General features: G+C 38.1%; 1 long non-coding RNA gene across 2 annotated transcripts; it reads left to right on the top strand.

Moving 5' to 3' along the window:
- The first annotated feature begins 10,651 nt into the window (after positions 1 to 10,651).
- On the top strand, positions 10,652 to 12,510 carry LOC109734140 (uncharacterized). 2 transcript variants are annotated; one of them, XR_012200204.1, is made up of 2 exons: positions 10,652 to 11,242; positions 12,155 to 12,510. It is a non-coding gene; the product is annotated as an uncharacterized lncRNA (long non-coding RNA). The 2 variants fall into 2 exon arrangements; XR_012200203.1 differs by lacking the exon at positions 12,155 to 12,510 and adding an exon at positions 11,527 to 11,919.
- The last annotated feature ends 3,494 nt before the right edge of the window (positions 12,511 to 16,004 follow it).

The raw sequence follows: 16,004 nt of genomic DNA on the forward strand, positions 1-16,004 counted from the left end.
GAAATTAAAATAATAAAGTGGTTCAATGTTTATTAAAAACTAGGATTTTACGATTATTTAAAAACTTATGTATCCCTTGTTATTAAAGAATGGAACATGAAGTTCAAGATGAAACAATAGGCAAATTTTATGTTTATTTTAAAAAACAAAAATAATTCTTTACTCAAAAATACTAAATAGGTGAAGTTCAAATTAGAATGACACAGAAGTTAAAAGTTTATTAAAACCTAGTATTTATGAGTTCAAAACACTAAAAAAATCAACGCCATTTTGGGCATTTTTAAAGACAACTCATAAACGGTGATTCAATTTTGAAAAACTCTCTAAATGCCAAAGTTTCTCCGATTCAAACTCTCTCCAACAGGATATCATATGATCTATTCCATTAAATTGTTTAAAGTTTTGGTCTATACTGTTCGAAAAAAAAAAGTTTTAACATACTCAAAAAAAGATCCTAAAAATGTCGCGAATTAGAAAAACTGCTCAACACGTAAAGTTGCGCCTTTTCGATGGCTTTCTAACGGTATATATTTTTCTCAGTTTCGATGAATGTTTTAGGAATTATGGTTAAAAAAGCAAAGAGAAGTTAAAAGTGAAAGCAACCAACGATTCAATTAGTACATGGAGTGTGTTTCATATAAGAAAAAAAGAATAAAAAGACAAAGTCTAAAAAGACTTTAGCTAGAAGTTCTCGTGGTCGGCCCACGAAGTTCAAAATTTCTTGTAAAGGAGGTTCACTCTGTATGTATTTACATGCACAAAAACACACAATAAATGTTGTTTTTTGTGTTTTCAAACAATTTTCTCCATCCATTACAAATTTGAAACAAAAAAGCTCGACACAAAAAATGTTCTTTCTATTCAACAAATTTCCAAGGGTATATTATATTCTTATTCCAAAATAAATGATTAAAAATGGTCTATGTTGTTCGAAAAATAAGTTTAACCGTATGAAAAAAAGTTGCGTATTTTCAACCAGTTCCTAATGGTTTATCATTTGTGAAACTCCGAGGAACGGGTGAGGAACTACAAACAAAAATACGTTACCAAAGTTCAATGTGAAAACGGCGAGTAGTTCAACTACTATACGGAATGGGTTTTAGATGAGAATAAAAGAATACAAAACTAAAAGCCTTAAACGTTTTTTGCAAGAAGTTCACGTGCTCCACCCTGCACGGTTCAATTATTATATTAGAAGATGTCTGACCTTCAATTAGATGTTAAAAAAAAGGCAAAAACAACATTATTTTTGCCATTTTTAAAACTGCTCTCAAATGGCAACGAATTTGTAACATCTGTCTGCATGAAAATTTTGTTCCTATTCATAAGCTCTCCAACGGTATATTATATGCTACATTCTAATGAAAGGTATAAGTTTCATGTATACCGTTCAAAACATCTTACAAACCGTTGCGAGTATGAAAAAATGGCCGAACACGGGAAAGTTGCGTGCTTTCAACAGCTTTCCATCGGTATAGTATTTTTCCAATTCCGGGTAAGTGGTTGGGGAGTTACATGCAAAATTCGGATGTAACTTTTCGAGTAGATGATTTTTCATATAAAAAACTTTTTCATCCGACTTCGTATGCAAAAGTTATGCCCATTTTGAGAAATTCCAAAGAGATTTTGCAAATAAAGTCGAAATTCATATTTGTTAATTTTCCCAACAACTAGACCACATATCACATGGGAAACTTATTTTATTTTATTTTTTTGACATTCCTATCATTTTCTTTTGTTTTTTCTAAAACTGAAAAGGCGGTCCCGGGGGCGGGGTTGAAAATGGGCCCTTTAGTACCGGTTCGTGCCATGAACCGGTACTAATGCCTCAAAGCCAATTAGTACCGGTTGGTGGCACCAACCGGTACTAAAGGTTAGACCTTTAGTCCCGGTTGGTGCCACCAACCGGTACTAATGAGCATCGCACCCTTTAGTCCCGGTTCGTGGCACCAACCGGGACTAAAGGGCCCAGGTGAACCGGGACTAATGCCTTATCCACACGAACCGGGACCAATGCTCACATTAGTCCCGGTTCGTGACTGAACCGGGACTAATGTGAAAATTGCCCTGTGACGAAAGCCCTGTTTTGTAGTAGTGTTTGGCTATATAATATCTTGAAATGACAATGCAAGTTCTTTTAATTTATGGTCGGACAGCCAATAGTCGTGTAGATTATTGGTGTTAGTTGTGGCTAAGGAAAGCAAAATCTCAAAATTATACAAGGGATATGAATAAAACAATTGCCTCTCGTTTTTTGGAAAATGCCAAACCACACCACAATGATCAATTTTGCTTGACCATGTATCCGGGTTATTCATTTATCATCAAATAATCAAGAAAGGTTTGAGTCTATTTTTTAATCAATTGCCCGATGAAATCTATTTATATTAAAAAGTACTTGATGGGATCACCAAAATAAATTACCCACCATTACCCTTATGTTTCCTAATACCCCTTGCAAAAAGATGGAAAGAAAACAAGGTTAGGGTTTCTATACCATGTTCTCACGCATGCCTTTTCCGCATGGGGGAGATGATGAAGCAAGTTGAATCGATCCTGTCCTCTCCTAATCGATTAGGAGCATGAAGCTAACACCATAGCCAGCTAGCTAAATCCAATGCCCTGAGTGATTCACACGTACGCATGCACATCAGCCGACAAAATTGATTGATTTCCTGCTAGCTAGCCAACTCTGATGCCCGCCGGCAACCCGGCCACCATGCCCTTGCGCACCGCCTTGAAACGTCAAAGCAGCATGTCCATCTTCTCACCAAGAAGCAATAAATACCATGCTGCAATTACCGCCAACCATATCAGCAGTCACAACTCACAAGGCCCATTGGCCCAAGCGCCACTGCCGTTGAATACTCCCAGCACCATGTTCGTCCTCTAATCGTCATGATGGGTCAAAGTGCAGCCGCGGGCCAGCGATTCTCTGCTATATTTCCCAAAATTGGTGAGATTCTCTTCTAATTTTGTCCCACCAATTGATTGCTCACAGGCCTGATTTTTACATCTTTGTTATGCATCTCAGATCAGCGTTTTCGAGTTCCATGGAGTCCCGTAGCAGATTTTTCATTCATGTGGAGAAACTAAAATTTTGATATGGAACAATACCAAGGGCCATTACTTACTGATCACCACCAATACGTGCTGTGTTTGTGCATGCACAGGCTGGAAACAACAATCTATCTGTTTGACTGAAGAACTAGAAGGTACATACAAGCTTTTGATAATTTCTGTTGTCTGTCCAAGCACTCATTGAAGTAAACGACCACCCTAAATTAATTTGCTAGCTTAAGCCTCCGGTTGCTTGGAGACTGCGAAAGAGTGCCCTTTCTCTTTTAGCATGATTTGGACAGCTGCCAGAGTTTGTACGGGATGCTTTCTAATGCCACGTATATCTACTACTAATAGATCCATCAGATCAATGCTCCCTCCGTAACAATAATATAAGACATTTTTGGACACTTATTATTTATCTTATGCACACACACATGTACTATCTATGAAATCAGTACACATCAACTTTTTAATGAATGTATTTATCTAAAGCATGTAGAATTCAAGATACGTGCCGCATGCAAACCAATGAGAGAGACCAACACTCTGCGCCCAATGAACTTGTGTTAGCAGTTAGCACTACACATCTGAGCCAGCCCATAGCGTCACATACGCCCGTCTGCCACAGTGCCATTGGCTACATACGTTTTCATTCTTCCATTGTTGTTAGGAATAATCGTAGCTAATATATTTCATTTTATTCCTCTATACACTACCTCTCTCTCAGTTTATAGGGCGTGCGCGTATCCCTAGGTCGTCAATTTGACCAACCTAATACAAGTCATATATTACAAAAAATATACCAACATAAACTTTGGAGTTTCTACTTTCAAAAGATATAATTTTTGTGTTATATAGTTTATATTAGGGTCATAAAATTGATAACCTAGGTATACGCGCAGGACTTGTAAACTGAAACGGAGGTATAGTAGTAAGAAATCAGATTATTCAATGATTCCCTTTATGATGGTATTAAAGCTCAAATAAATTATATGGCCTCTTACTGATTGCATATTGTTGGGTACCTTATGCTTGTTGTGCTTATAATGTCCTCCCACGAGCAGCTTCTTATAAGATACTTCAGATGCACTTCTATTTAGTATAATACATTCTTGAGCTTTAATTTATCACCTGCTATATAGAGAGTAGTCTGGCGCTGGCACTGGTGACTGAAGGTAATGAAAGGTATTGTATCAGGTTGGAAGACATGGCTAGGATTATGATCTCCTCTTACACATCGGTAGTCAGTCCAATTTCCTTACTACTCCACCTGATTCATATTACCTGTCGCTCAAACGGATGTATCTAGCACTGAAATACGTCTAGATACATCCGTTTGGGCGAGAAGTAATATGGATACGAGGGAGTAATGTTTTCCATAAAGAAAAGCCTTCACTACTGTTGGCAACCATGGCCTCCATGAGTAAAGTTATTTTTCTTTACAAATGTTCAGGTTCAAGCATGCATGCAGGATGATGTTGAGCTCTACTCTTCAGGACAGGGATCAATACGTTTGCCAGGGGCCTGTGAATTCCTATTTAATCGGGTCAGTGTAGCCGGTTGTAATTAGTTGTCTCTCTCCAAATTACTTCTAATCAGTTATACCCTCTTGCATCGTCTCTATTGTCAAAGCCTTATCCATAATTGGATTCAAAACTAACTGTTACCAAATTACTAATATTTTGTACACGCTGACTCACCTTGCCAGGAATTTCGTGCATTGCATCCATGGCTGCAGCATGACAGTTGGACCTTACCATCAGCACGAGAGGATTAGGAAAAACGGATCTGAGCCATGTTTGATTGAAGGGCAAGTTAATCTTTATGATTTATTTGCATCAGATGTTTTTTAGCACAAATCAATAACCTAAAAACAAAGATAGTAGAAAAATAAACTTCAACGGCTACTCCAAATGTGGCATGTACTGTTTTCCAATATTCTCCTTCAAGAATATTCCAAACTGTACAAATATCATACAATTATAGTACACAAGATTTTCGTAATACACTTTAATGCCTGCACCAAGCTTATCATGCATTTTTAAATTCTCTTTCAGGAATGCACCGAATCGCTCACTAATCATACACAATTATATATAGTACATAAAGTGTGCTCTTAATTAGAAAATCATTAGAGAAACCAAAAATTATTTCTAGTGAACCATGCATGCAGAAGATCACTTCGTGTGGTCTTATGTTTATAGATGAGTTCTCATTGAATGTTTAGTTTATTCAAAAAGCAATCTTGAAATCCACGAGCAAGTAGCAGCCATGGATTTATGTTCTAACTGAAATATTTCTCATCCGTGTAACATTTCGGCCCCAAGAATACAAAAGGTGACGTGGCTATTGTAATCTCAGTACTGAATTTCAGCCATCTACATTGAGCTGGAATGCTTGGTTACACTTGCACGTTTCTAGGTTGTGTGCATCTCCTCATGCAAAGGCTGGTCTTTCAACCTCCTTTTCATTACAAAGAATAACAAAATTAGGAAATCACGATACCATATAAATAAAAAAATGGACAGCTTCCTTGCCTGTTCAGCGCATAAAGAAAATTTGTGGCACCGAACATCATCAGGGGAGATCGCAACAAACCAGCCATTGTATTAAACTCCACACACTGGATAAAAATCGTAGAAGTCCATTGGTAAAGAAGATGAAGGGGATTCCACATTTGCATGATAAATAGATTAGCAGATGTGTTATGGCCAGCTGTTTAATAACACATAAATTGTTTTTTTACTTCAAAATATTCTTAGTGAACATATGAGTTATTCCTTAAAATACAAACATTTTCAAGTTCGTATTTCTATCCTTATTATCTATTTTTAATTATTTGTATGTATGATTTCCTACTCTGGAATTAAATGCACAGTTGATAAAAGGAAATCACCAAAACTATATCTTCTCCATGTAAACAATTAAGTTGACTTTATATTATAATGTTATAATCTAATGTATGATGGATAAATAAATGAGAAATACAGTTAGTATGGCATGCATAATGAGAAGGTCAATGATAAATGAATACCATATACATAGGAAAATCAATAAATACGTTATCATTATTTAACTTTATGAAAGTCTAGCCCGCGCATCGAGCGGGCCACTGTGCTAATTTTTAAAATGATAGCAAATCATATATACCACCAGGTTATATGTGTACTATTAAAACTGTTATTCATGAGAAATGTTAATCATGTTTGTTGACAAAATGTCACAATGTATAACTAGGGAAGAATGTTAATCACGTGATTAGTTAGTGGCTAACTAATCGCATCTTCATCTCCTATTGCATAACTACTAATTGGTATCTTTAGAAAATGACTAATGTGTGAAAGCTACTAGTGTATACATGTCCATCTCCTCTTGAATCACTGATGATTTGTATCTTTAGAAACTAACTAATGCATCCTAGTTTCTGTAGTTTTCGCGCTCGGATACACCTGCACCCAGATGATCAGTAAAATCTGGAAAAAATGCTGAAAATATTTTAAAAAACTGATTGACAACAAACATGTTTGAGTATTATTCCCATACAAATTTGATGAAAACAACATTCGACGTGTCTAGGCAAAAAACAAAATTCGTACTCTGAGAATGCTATTTTTGAAGCATTATTGGAGTGCCTATATTTTTTTTACCCAAAGAATGTGAATGTCATCTCTTCACAAAAAATATGCGTAAGGAGAACACTTAAGAATGTTTCTCTCCAAAAAAAACTTCAATTTTTTTCTTGCTATGCATGTCCATCTACGATCAGAATGACACTTTCACATCTCCTCTTGCATCACTATGGGCTAACGTTAACTATGTGTAATCATTGACCCCAGATGACTTTAAATTTCTTATGGTTGTAATCATTAACCGTGTAGTTCGTGAGTGGAGGGAATTATTTTGCAAAGAATTCTTAGACATAGATCACTAGAACTCACAACCTCCCGTGAACTCACACCCTCCCATGAACACCCACCCTTTTGTATGGCTCAAGCGGCAATGCTACACACCAAGCCATACCATGACTGCATCCATCAGTTACAAATATGCACTATCTCCGATCCAACTACACGGCTGGCATTTGCTAGCTAGAACTCATTAGCTTCTAAAGGTATACTATTAATTTCTCAATATATACATGATTAATTTCTCAAGATTTACCATAAATATATACGCATTTATTTGGAGATTCCTTATTATGACCTGGATTTATCTCAAGAGAGAACTCATATATATAGAAAATAGTTGTATCTATCAAATTGTTGAGTATGTACGCGTAGTATGCAGTATATAAGAATGTTTAGGTAGTATAGATACTACTTTTTTGGTAGTATGTATCATATTTTGAGTATGCTTCTTTTTACGTACAAATATGTACATATTTCACAAATATAATAAAAACAATGGGTCAACTTGCAGTTTTTTCATGTAACTTACTTTGAAGTATCTTATATATAGTGTATAAACATGCTTATAATGATAAAGTAGTGTATATATATATATATATATATATATATATATATATATATATATATATATATATTACTGCATAATAGTATGTGAGACATGAGGGTAACTAACCCCAGGTGGTCGGATGTACTTTCCATATATAGAGTAGCACTATTCTAATCTTAGGATCACAATAATATTCATATTACCGCGCGCCCTATATAGGGCCTGATGGACTTATTCTCGAACTCCTCACCTGCAGAGACAAAAGAAAAAGGCAGCCCACCCGCCCGTCTCCACCTTCCTCCGAAAGCCACCAGCCGTCGGAATCCTACCGCTGCACTCCGCGCGCCGCCGGCTACCGGGTTCCGACGCTCCGCCCAGCACGCTGCCAGCCGTTGTTTCATGCTCGTCGATACCCAGCTGTTGCCCACCGCCGCCTGCATCCCCAGGCGTTGCCTGCCTTGCACCGTTCCCTATCTCACCACCCTTTGCCCCGATTCACCCGCCGGCCTCCGCCACGTCGCCGGGACCAGGTAACCGGCCGTCGTGCCTCCAAGGTCAAAGAGTATGGTCATTGTCCCACCTTCCTAGTTCCTACCCCATGCGGTGTCCCTCCTTCCTCCCCCGACCGCACCCGCCTTCAATGCCAAAAAATACAGTTACCGTCCCACCTTCCTACCCTGTCTACGGACCCACCTTCCTCCTCAGGCTAGGTGTCGGCGCCCCACCTTCCTCCTCCGGCCGGGCGCACTACTCGTCTGCTGCCGCCCCATAACTTCCTGTAGAAAGAGGCTGCCATGTGGCAAGTGGCTGCCACTTAATCACTCCGCGGCTTGACACCACACTGATTGACGACATGGGTCGAGGTGCAGTGGTTGGGTGAGGTAGTTTTGCCTCCGTGAGTCCCGGCAGGCCCTGCCGGGACGTCTTGGACGTTCTCTTCCGGAGGCGACCCTGCCCTCACCGAGCTCGTCTGCCCGGCAAAGGGAGGCTTTTCTCCTGTTGGTTCTTGCTTCTCTGACTTGATCTTGCTCCTCTTGATCTGCATGTTGGTCCTTCGAAGATCTCAGTCTCCTGTACTCTGGTGTGGCCTGGTGCCATAATTTCGCTCCCGTGCCTGTGCACAGTTTGGGAAACAGACACAGGGTTTGTTGCACCGACAGAAGCCCCCGGGCCTGCCCTGATCGCGCTCCTGAGCATCGTCGGGGTAGGCCCTAATAAGTGCACAGGCGGAGGGCGCTGAAGAGGTTGGTTTCTTGAGGTCTTCTTCGCTCCTTCATTAATCTTGAGCCCGGGCCAGTTTCCGATTTCTCCGCACGTCATATGTGACGTTACGAAGAAACTCAGATCGTGGTCCGTCGGGCCTGGGCCAGGTCCACCCTCATCTTTCATCCATGATTTATTGTTTGTCGAAGAAACAAAACTAAGTTGAGGTATTGCTCTCTCATATGTGAATGAGATGCCATGTAAAAAAAGTATAGTAGAAGAGAAATTGCTTTGTTGTTGTGCTTGCACAACTATGTAATTTTTTTTGTTTTTGCGAAGGTGAAAATGTTGTGTTTGAGAAGGTCAAAGTATGTTGAGTACATATTGTCATTATTGCAACCACCGGAGGCAAACAATTGTAAATTTTAGAATGAATGTGACTCAAAGTTCTCTGGAAAATCAGCAATAAAAAATATGGATGTCCAGAATGTACTAAGGGATGCAGGCCAGGGTGTTGATTTTCTATAGATTTTGCACGGGACTGTAACTTTGTATAATTTGCAGCACCCTGTGATAGGTGGAAACTTGTTTTTTCCTTGTGATATTACCACTTCAAAGTCGTGGAGAAAGTTCTGCTTCTCATGTTATTGTACTGCGAACAATATATACACAAAAAGGATATAATGCATACGCATAAAAGTTATGGATGCTTAAAAAAGATGTTGAAGTTCATTTACCAAACTTCATTTTAGTCCATTATGTAATACGACACAAAATAATTGGTACAAGAAAGATAAGACATTTAAAAAATTGGGTGAAAAGGGAGAGAGGGTTAGAGCAAAAAATTATTAACAAAAGCCTCACCCATAAAAATTGTTAACTTTAGAAGTTCAAATTCAAGAAAGCTGAGAGTTCAGGAATAATAATAAAAGCAAAAAGGTGACACACAGGTGTTTGTACAGATTTCCCCCATGTATTTCCTCGTTACTAGTAATAAACAAAACGTCCAGATATCCCTTGTTTGCAACAACCCGAGTAAATAATTATTTTTCATTTTTTCTTGAAGTTCAAATTGGTGAACCCAGGCCGTTCAATGTTGCGAACCCAGGCCATTTAAGTCCCCTGATCTCCCTCGTTTCTAAAAAAGGATTTTCACAATTTTAAATTTGAAGTTATAAAAGAGGATGTTCCCCATTTCTAAAAACTAGAAGGTCAAATTAAAATAAGGGAGTGGTTCAATGTTTTTCATTTTTTACAAAACTTGGATTTTTGACATTAATGAAAAATAAAACAAGAAGTCCAAATTAAAAGATGGTGCAATTTAATGTTTATAAAAAAACTCAGATTTTCATCATTACTAAAGAATAAAACCAAGAAGCCCAAAAGGGATTTTCTTTAATACTAAAGAATAAAGCCATGAAGTTCAAATTTGTAAAACGAAGTACTTTAACCTATATAAAAAACTCAGATTTTTCCTTGTCAATAAAGAAGAAAACCAAGAAGTTCAATTGAAAAAAGCGGAGCAGTTCAAAAATTATATATAAGAAAATAGTTGTATCTATCAAATTGTTGAGTATGTACGCGTAGTATGCAGTATATAAGAATGTTTAGGTAGTATAGATACTACTTTTTTGGTAGTATGTATCATATTTTGAGTATGCTTCTTTTTATGTACAATACATATTTCACAAATATAATAAAAACAATGGGTCAACTTGCAGTTTTTTCATATATAGAGAGAGTAACACTATTCTAATCCAGGATTAGAATAACTATTTGGATCATGGCGCGCTATATAGGGCCTGATGGATGTTCCTGAGATCCGAAAATTCCACCGAACAGAAAAATAAAATAAACCCCACGTACCTCCCCACGCCCCCACTTCCTCCCCGATCCAGTCACCATCCCCACGCCCCCACTCCCTCTCCCATCCAGCCACCCACCATCGTCAGCGTCGGCCCACCACCGCCCCGAGAATCGGCTGCCGCACCGCCCCTGCTCCGAAAACCAGCCACCGCTTCCCTCCCTTACCGCGCCGCCGCCGCCGCTTCCCTCCCCGGACTGCGCCACCGTCGCCGTCACCCTCCATGGATCATGCCACCGCCGCCTCCCTCCCCGGATTGCACCGCCACGTCCGCCGCTAGCTACCGCTGCCTGTGCAGTCATTCGCTAGCTACCGCTGCAGTCCACCGCTAGCTCTCGCGGGGGAGGCAGTGCTGCTCCGGCTACCCATGCGTCACCGGCTGCCGCCGCGAACGGCGTCCGGACGCCTTCACGTACTGCCCCCCCGAGCCGCCTCCAGCGCGTACCTACTACAGCCTCAGGACAAACCTCTTCCACGCGGGCGACTGGCCGCTCAAACTTCCCCTCGCCGGCCGTCGTGGGTGCCCTCTGTATCATCTCATGGCGGCTCCTCCCCTGTGGCACAAGCAAGGTCAACTGCGGCTGGATGAGACTCAAAAAATGGTGGTACGTACTGGAAGAAATACTCCTGGCATACCCATGTCGTTGGCAGCAAAAGGTATTTCAGTTACTAGTTCTTCCATATGCTAGAGGAATTTCTTTCAACCAACCTTGAGCAGAGCTCGTGGCATCAATTCTTCATTGTTCTGTGTGAAAATTTATGAGCAATTCCAATTGAGTTCTCCCTACAGATAGTTTGACTTTTATTTTCAAGCATTAAGTTATCCTAGATATTTGATTGGTACTCCACCTTGCAATCAAGGATGCTCTGAAAATGAAACACGTGATGTTTGATACACCTTGGTACACCACGACTCAAGCTCTCTGCATTTTTTGTTAAAGGTCATCGGGCTGGGCACCGGCTGCTTATGTGTTGTACGCCTTGGGCGTCCCTGTGCTGGTGATGAGCGTGATGGCCGTGCATTGACCTGCATCGCCTGTCCGAACTGTGCCGGCCATGCGTCCGACGACCTCGTCCATCCCTGATCACCTCTTCCGCGCAATCAGCCGCACATAGACAGACATGCCTGTGCTGTATTATACTTGAACTTCAGAGCTTCTGAACTCTCTGAATCGGTGTGCATGTTTTTATATTGTGTCATTGCATAGCTCCACCACTGAATTTGGAAATTCAGTCAATGCTTAAACTTGATAAAAAAGAGCAAGAAACAGTGACAGATTATGTGTGTTTTTCACGGAAGTGAGCTGGGAATTTAGATGTTCCTTTTCATAATATTAAGGGCATCGATCATTCAACTATTTATGTCATCCTTCATGCTCTGACTTGAGTGAAGTTATGTGAACTAGCATAGTATATTGTAATTTTTCTGATTTTGAGTCGTGGCATATAGTCCTCACACAAAGTAGTTGCAAATATATTGAAGTATATTATGGACATAGTTATCCTCCCTAATGCCTAAACTGGTACCTTTTCAATCTTTGTGTTGACTACTAAACATAATTATTGTAGGTCTTCCCTGATCCATGGTCATGCGAAAGCGGTGCTGCTCCGGCAAGCTCCTCTGTCCCCCGAGCACAGTGTTGTCCATGACGGTCTCCTCCCTCCTGTTCCCTCAGCGAGGATGATGTCAATTTTTCTCGAAACGGAAAGTTATGTAGTTCTTCAGTATATGTCCATAGAAACGTATGACAATTTCTTCAGTAGCAGTTCAACAAAAAATCCTGCTGTAGATCTTGAGTATTGTTCCATTAGAATTTCATGTTATCTAAGTATTTTTAGTACTTGTTATTGCGGATAAGTGTTTGTTAGAACTGACATTCTGTCAGTAAAGTACCATTCTTCAGTATATGTTCTGAAAATTTCATCTTTTGTGTGCCTGGTGTGAATCGTTGGTCTTCTCTCACTTTTGCTCCTGGATTAGAGGTAGCATGTTGATTTTCGCACTTGATGAAGAACATATCCTAAAATGTGAAAAAAATTGTTCCCCAATGAATAATTTATTGTTCGTAAAGATCTATTTTCTTCCAGAGTGATGAAGTTTTGCTCCTAAACAAAGAACTTTATGTTGGTCCTGAATGAGGAGGTAGTATAGGGAACTACATGTACGTGTTTTTCCAAAAACTTTCTTAAACCATTTTTGATGAAGTATAGGGAACTTCATGTACGTGTTGCTCCCAAAACGATATGAAACTTTGTGTGTACAATTCTTTAATATACAATATTGATTGAGAACTAAAAAGGGCATGCTTTTTTAATAATCTAGAAGTTCAACGACTTCCACCTAGAAAGTTCAAAGGACATTATTTTTGAGGGAGAACACACCCTACCTGGAAGATGCATATGGAATAAAATGTACATTCGCAATGAAGTTCATATTAAAAAAAAGTTGAAGTTTGCATAGAGGAAAAGGTGCATTTCTGAAAAAAGGTACATGTTTTCTAATTCCAGATGCTTATATGGTTGTCATGTGACACTGAAATCTTTTTCATTTTAGGTGAGCCAAATTTTTGTGTGGATGTGTTGTGCATGTGCTTGTGCGTAGTACACTGAATAGAACAAAAAATAATATTATGGGTGCCCTCTAAATGTTTGTCCTACTGCTTAGTAGAATTGACTGAAAATTTCCTATTGTTTTTGCACATGTTGGATTCAAGGGAAAACGTGTATAAAAAAGGTGTGATTTCGAAAGTTCAGGTGTAACGAACATCAAAGTTCAAACCAATAAAATGTAAAAAAAATCATGGAATTCAAAGAATAAAAACTATGGAGTTCATGAAAAAAATAATAGCACCCGAAGTTCCCGTTTCAGAAATTCCGAAGTTCACATGTACCACGTACAGAATAAAAATCATCAAATGAAAAAAGGGACCGCCTAGGCCATTTCACCGAAAAGCAAAAAATGCATAAAAAATGTAAGGACAAAATTCTATAAGAAGTTCAAATTTAGAAACCAAAGCAGGTCAATGTTAAAAATATGAAGTTGTTAATATCTAAAAGACAAATTTGGAAGTTCAAAAAATTTGAGCAAGAAGTTAACAAAAAGTAGTTCAAAAATCTTTATAACGTATTTTCCCCATTTGTAAAAAAACAGAGAAGTTCAAATTAAAAAGAGGAGAATTTCAAAAGATTGTATAAAAATAATTTTCCCCATACTATAAAAACTAGAAGTTCAAATTAAAATAACGGCGCGGTATCATTGTTTATATAAAAAAGCATTTTCCCCGTTACTAACCAAAAATCTAATAAGTTCATATTTAAAAAATGGTGAAGTTCGATGTCTATAAAAAATCGCATTTTTCACATTATTAAAAAATAAAACCAAGAAGTTCAAAATTTTAAAACCAAGAAGTTCAAAATTTTAAAACAAAGAAGTTCAAAAAACTGGATTTTCCTCATTACTAACGAATAAAACAAAGAAGTTCAAATTAAAATAACAGAGCAGTTCGAAGTATATAAAAAACTCATTTTTTCCATTATTAAAGAATAAATGAAGAAGTTCTAATTTAATATAGGAACACCAAAAAAAGTTCAAGTGCTCTGTCCGGAGAAGTTCAAAAATTCTTGCGACAGAGGTTCACCTTGTATTTCCATGTTTGATTTTTTTGTATAAAAATCGAATACAATTCTTTACTCAAAGTATAAAAAGGTGAAGTTCAAATTGAAATAACAGAGACGTTCAGAGTTTATTAAAACCTAGGATTTAACTGTTCAAAAAATAAAAAACACAACGCCATTTTTTTACTTTTAAAAACAACTCATAAACGAAAAAAATGGTTGCTAGAAGTTCAATTGCTCGGCGAGGAAAAGTTCAAAAAATTCTTGTGAGAGAGGTTCACCGTGTATTTAGATGTCCAAAAATACATAAAAAATATGTTGTTTTTTGTGTTTTAAAATAATTCTCTCAAACTAGAGAGAAGTTCAAAGTGATAACAACGAGACGTTCTCGTACTACATGGGGTGTATTTCATATAAGAAAAATACAATAAAGTGAAACAGAGTGAAGTTCAAACAGACATGCCCAGAAGTTCAATTATTTCATGCAGTGCAAAAAACAGCACGTCAAAAACAGAGTGAAGTTCAAACAAACATGCCCGAGAAGTTCAACTACTTCACGACGTGCATTTCCATTCGCGATGAAGCCAGAAATTATGATCTCGTCATTTTCTAATTTACTTCAAAACGGCAGAAATATCATTTGTATAAATTCAAGTCCTCGGTCGGATAAAGTTAAAAAATATATTTTGAGAGAGGTTTGTACAAAAAGAATATCATTTGTGTAACACTGGCGAAATGGATGAGAAAATTACAAACGAAAATACACAAAAGTTCAACGTGAAAACAGCAGGAAGTTCACCAAGTACACTGAATGAATTTTGGATGAAAACTTTTAAAATCGTCGCGAGTATGAAAAAACGATCAACATGGGAAAGTTGCGTGTTTATAATAGCTTTCCACCGGTATTTCACTTGCTCAATTCTAGTGAGTGGATGGAGAGCTATGAGCAAAAAAAGTATGTGAAAAAACAGAGTGAAGTTCAAGTAGACATATCGAGAAGTTCAAGTTCTTCACGCGGTGCATTTTCGAAGAATCTGTTTCGCGATAAAGGCAGAACGAATGATCTCACCGTTTTTGAAATTACTTGAAAATGGCTAGGAATCAGAGAAAACCATCAATATGAAAAAGTTTCGCATTTTCTGTAGGTTTTCAGCGGTATATTATTTGCCCCATTCCGATAAAGTTTGTAGAAATTACGGCGAAAATACTGTTTTGGCCATTTTCAAAATTTACTTAAAACCATAAGAAATTGGGAGAAACAATATATACCAAAAAGTTTCGCATTTCCTCAAGCTTTCCAACTCCATATAATTTGCTGCAATCGGACGTACGGTTAAAAACTTAGCTCGAAAATACGAACTCGGTGGAACTTGTATCATTTTCTAAATTACTTTTCAACTGTTCAAAATTAGAAAAACCTTTTAACATGAACAAGTAGCGCATTTTCATAAGCTTTCGAACGCCATATCATTTGCCTCAATTGGATTAACCTTTTGGAAATGACATCGAAAATACGAACTCGGCTGTTCAGTTTGTGAAATTTTACGATTTTCTAAATTACTCTTTAACAATAGGGAATTAGAGAAAACTTTCAACATGTGTAAGGAGTAGTTTTACAGCAGCTTTCCAACGCCATATTATTTGCCTCATTCCAATAAACGTTTTAGAAATGCGATCGAAAATACAATTCATGTTTTTTGTATGAAGTAAAAACGATTTTCGAAACTCCTCGGGTCATGATACTGGTTTCCATAGCTTTCCATGGGTATATCGCAAGCCCCATTTGGGCAATGTTGGCGGAAGT

Source organism: Aegilops tauschii, chromosome 1, assembly GCF_002575655.3.
Source record: "Aegilops tauschii subsp. strangulata cultivar AL8/78 chromosome 1, Aet v6.0, whole genome shotgun sequence".
NCBI classification, from domain to species: domain Eukaryota; kingdom Viridiplantae; phylum Streptophyta; class Magnoliopsida; order Poales; family Poaceae; genus Aegilops; species Aegilops tauschii.